The sequence below is a fragment of the Babylonia areolata genome, chromosome 11 (genome assembly GCF_041734735.1).
Source record: "Babylonia areolata isolate BAREFJ2019XMU chromosome 11, ASM4173473v1, whole genome shotgun sequence".
In the NCBI taxonomy this organism is placed as follows: domain Eukaryota; kingdom Metazoa; phylum Mollusca; class Gastropoda; order Neogastropoda; family Buccinidae; genus Babylonia; species Babylonia areolata.
The window spans coordinates 35,949,660-35,955,019 of record NC_134886.1 but is presented as its reverse complement, the minus strand read 5'-3'; positions in this window follow the sequence as shown (position 1 = coordinate 35,955,019).

Here is a 5,360-nt window from a genome sequence, read left to right as displayed (position 1 = left end):
GGGGGGTTGAGGGGGATGGGATGGGGATAGGGGGAATGAAGAGAACAAGGGAGGAGTGTAGAGCGAGATAGGAAAGCAGTGATAAATGACATGCAAAAAAAAATACAAACAAAAAAAACCAACAACCCCAAAATGATGAGAAAATGCAGGAGAGAGTGTGAGATCTATCCTGTGTACACTTCAGGATTTTTCATCGCAGCTGTGCGCCACACTGTTTGGCACTTAAAGTCTGTTCAGGGCATGTTCGCGAAGATGGCTCCTCGAGCTCTTACTTTCCGTGGTTTGTTCCCACTCTTGTCTCATCCTTCACACACCTGCCCCTAGGCAGCAAGAAAATTCTGTCCACATGAGACAGGGCCCGCAGCTTCTTCTACATAATCTGGTTCTGGATAAATTATGTGCAGTCGACAGTGTTGATACCTTGGTCTGCTGTGAAATTTGGATAATTTCCTTTGAGTGATAGCTGTAGCAAGACAGGAGAGGGGTGGGAAGGATATGGGTGGGGCAGGAGTGGGGGGCAGGGGGGGGGGGACATTTCCTGTACTGATCTGGAACATTCGACTGGACTGGGAAGAAAATAGGGGAGAGAGGCTGGGTACTGGGGCAGAGAGCTGCGTGTGACAGGGAAACACTGTGCAGTGTCCCCTATTCTGCTGTGGGGAATCTGTGACTGTCTGGTAATGTGTACATATACTGTCCTCCTGACACTTTGTGAAGCTCAGTTTACAGACTGCTTGTGGAATGTATTATATACACTGTGTATGTGAATATGACATGTATTTTTTTTAAAGTATAGTTTAAATGTTAATGTCTTCTTTCAAGATTTAACGTAGACCCCTGTGATATCAGGAAAATCCCATTTCTGACATTTTCTTGTGATAATTCCAAATAGAGCTGAAGATGCTGTACAGTTCAACATGGATGCAGAGATCAGTGAACACAGCAGAAAGCATCTGTAAATTCTCTGAGCAGGTTGGAGGTTGGTGAGCAAACACTGATAAAATTATCTTGGCTTTGAATTCATGGACAGTGAGATCAGTAAGAGCACAGTATTTATTAATTGTTTGATCAGAATACAGACAGTTGTGTACATATTGGCTGTGAATTCACTGACAAGCAGTGAGCATAGTACAGTTGCCTTTATTATGCTATATTACCCTATTGTTGTTCCAACAGTGATCAGCGACCACAGAAAATTAAATGTCTATTACCTGTGAGTTTTGGAGAAACAAAAACTGTAGTTAGGTTAGAATTCTGTCCAGCAAGTCACATTTTCTGACCAACGCTGGATTGAGACTGACGACAAAAATCAGCCTGCTGAAAGTCTAGAGCAGGCTGTTGTCTTTAGCCACTTAGTTATCTGTCAGAACGACAAAAATCAGCCTGTTGGAAGTCCAGAGAAGGCTGTTGTCTTCAGCCACTTAGTTATCTGTCAGAACAGAACTTCAGACTGACGACAAAAATCAGCCTGCTGAAAATCTAGAGCAGGCTATTGTCTTCAACCACTTCGTTATCTGTCAGAACAGACTCCACTCACTGCTGTTGATTCTTGTGCTGGACCTCTTTGTTTATCTGTTAATAAAAAGGTGATTATGCTAACCTTTTTGCTTTCGATGTTTTGCCTTTTTGAATCTGTTTGAATAATAAATATATGTCATGTGAAAGTCTTTGTGCCTGGGTCTTTGATTATCATTGAATGATAATTGTTCCCGTGTGTGTGTGTGTGTGAACAAAGTATATTTGTGCACATGTCTGTGTGTGCATGTGTGGGTGTGTGTATGTGGGCAGTGCATATGTGTGGGCATGCAAAGAGAATTACACTTTGTGTGTGTGTGGACAAAGTATGATTGTGCACATGTCTGTGTGGGCATGCATGGGTGTGTGTATGTGGGTGGTGCATAATTATGTGTGGGCATGCAAAGAGAAAATGACACTCACGTTTGTTAACAATAACATATTTAGATGAATTTCTGCTCTGTGTTGACAGACATTTCTTGTATAAAATTTTTTTTTTTTTTTTTAAGAAATCTTTCGAATTTAAGGGGTTTTGTTTTTTGTTTTTTATTTGTGTGTGTACTTTAAAACAAACAAGTGATAGATCAAGTGGTCCACAGACCTCACACAGCCCAACACACAGAGTGACATATGTGTACAATTTTATTGGAATGTATGATACCTCTACACATAAGAACCAGCGTAACACAGATAGGGTTGGCAACATGAGCCACGAATATACCATTCAGGTAATATGTGTGTAACTGACCCGTCCACACCATGCTAGCCATCCACTCACCACCTGAGAGAAAACTGGACCACTGTACATTTCTTGGGTAAAACTAATAATCATAATTAAGTAATAATAAAGCGCTTAATCTTGTGCAGAAACAAATGAAAGCGCTTACGCACCAGTCATTCATACGCATGCACAGCTCTGATTCATAGGGTTAACTCACTCAGTACGGCCAGTCCTCTCTTCTCCTCTACACAGACCCCTCGGATGTCCAGTGGGTGTCTGAATGACCCAACCTTCAGCTTCCGTCGTAAGAATTGTGGTACCTTTGTCAACATTCACCACTTCAGTATAAGAGCCTTCCTCTTGCAATATTTTGATGATGGTAATTGGGGTGAAAAGCTGTTAACGTCGTCTCTTTCGCCGTTTGTATGGAGAGAGTTAAAAGATAACACTTATAAACATGTAAGCAGAAAGCAAGAGAAACTGTAGACCAGAGACGTGTTTTGTATTCGTGAGCATGCTTGCATGCTGGTGGTGAGAGCCAGTGGCAAGGTGAGAAGTTCATGTGCAAAGAAACAGGTGCGAGGTGTTAATTAGATTTTATCCTTACCTCACTGCAAAGTTGCCCTGAAGGCTATCATGCCTTGACTTGTGAGATCCTCTCCACTCTTGCCGCAAGGTGGAGAAAAGAAGCGTGTCTTGTGAGAACCTCACCAAACCAGAGTGTAAGAAACACGCCTCAGGAAGGGGAGTCCGAAGGATGGTGGGGGGAGGTGGAGGGCTTTTTTCAGAAAGAGGTAGGTTTTAAGGCCAGACTAGAAAGAGCTCAGTGCAGATATCTGACGAAGCAAAAGAGGGAATTCATTCAAAATTTAAGGTCCAGAGACCGAGTGGCTGAAGACCATGGAGGGTTTAAATTTGTGAACATGAAAACAGCGTAGATGGAAGGTGTTTGAAGAGATTAAAAAGGGGTGTAGAGATGAATGCAATCACAGAGACAGGAAGGGGCAGATTTGTTTATACATTTACAACACAGAGAGCTGATCTTGTACTTTATGCTGTGAGTAGACGCTCAATACCTGACTGGAGGGATGTCAAGACTGCCCACATAACCTGTGGTGTCCAGTATGTGGACACTAAGGACTGCAGTTAGCCTGGAGGCTGTTGTTATTTTTATCCATCACCAAGGGAAAACACAGCATCCCTCAAAGTGAAAGGAGCAAAAAACTAAAACAAAACAAACAAATAAAAAATCAGCATGTTGATTGTGGCCACTCTACTTGAAGAAGTTCAGCCAGTGGTGGCTAAACTGCTGACTAACCATTCACTCTCTATTACAGGGAAAAATGGACAGTGCCAAGGTTGCCAACAAGACAAACAAAGAAGACATCACATAATAAGGCAGTGCATGACAATGCATTGTATGGCTAAGAGTCCACCCCACAGTACTGACGCTGGACACAGGCGTCATTTTCTGATTTTAAAAAATGAAGCAATGTAAAACCACAACATAATTTCTAAAAAAAACTGACACTGACACAGAGCGGTGAGAGTTTGGAGGGAACATCAGATCACAATTTCTTCACTCACAAAACATTTATCACAGTCAGCTTTGTTAGTTGCCATATCCAGTTTTCCAAAATACATGTCCAAACAACTCTCTGCGCATCTCCACGTGTATCATTTCCTCACACACACTCATGAGACATGCTGGCTCAAACCACCAAGTAAACAGATAAGCACACACCATTGAGTGTCTGTTATCTAACATCATGCACCAATTTCATTAATTTTTATTCTAAATATATTATTAAGTTTGACCTCACATCATGGAGTAAGACTGTAGTTTGAGGTCAACAGAACAGTGTGAATAAATTACTTCATTCTACACAATATATTTTTCAACTGTATTAATCTACATAGTCTCTATTCTCCACCACAATCTATCTGTCTCCATCTGCACAGTCTCCACCACAATCAATATCAGTCTACAGAGTGTCTACCAAAGTGTATATCAGTTATATCAACAGAACCTAGAAATAAACGTAATATATCAATCAGAACAGGTTATATCTCAACACTTGTACACTCACCCATGGTAAATGCATGTTTCCCCCTTGTTTCACTTTGAAATGAAACAAAAAAAAAGGGATGTCTAAAACAACCTCATTTTACAGTGATACTTAGCTTGTAAGCAAGCAGGAACCTCTCTTCAAAAAAAGGATGACTTGGCAAAACAAAACCAACAAAAAATGATCAAGTAATACCCAGCTGTGGGAAAAACTAACTAAAAGAAAAAGCGAATGCTACATATCGTATCAAACATAACATCACAATTACCACTGGTTCATATCACTGTGGAATGTCCCTCCTCCATGCCTCTCCATCTAGGGAATGAAATAATGTCAAGACTACATGCTGTGTCCACAACACTATGAAATAATCACCTACATCCTTCATGATGTATCCACACCTGACACACCTGTCACTGCTTGATGTCACTGTGTAATGTCTATCCTCCCTGCCTCTGCAAGGAATTACTAGCAGAGAGGCATAAAACTTAAAACACATGCACACTTACGGACAATTAATACACAGACAGACACAAGCAAAGGCACAGAACTGAAATGCACAAATATTTTGTACAATTAATACACAGACAAAAACACAATGTTTACCATCATCTTCCCAATATAATCATATCACTTGATGTGTTACCCACCACATCTTACTCTTCATCATACAAGCACAACACCATCTTACATATACCTCATCCCCCTTGATAGAAACACCACCACCCTACACATGATACACACCCCATAGTATTGAACACACCACACCCCATACACCCACCTCACATACCCCAACTCATACATCCACCCTACCCCAACCCACCACACTCACACCTGATGGTCCTCCACCCACATAAAGCCAAACACACCCCTTCCATCATACACCTCCCACCCCATACACTTTGCTCTACACACCCCAACCATATCATACCCCTTTCCTCCATCCTCAGCATACATGGCCCATCATTAACATCCCATGAACCCCCTTATACCCCAGTTTTCACATTCGTCCCCACCTCTCCCAACGAACACACAAGCTACAAGGAATAAAAATT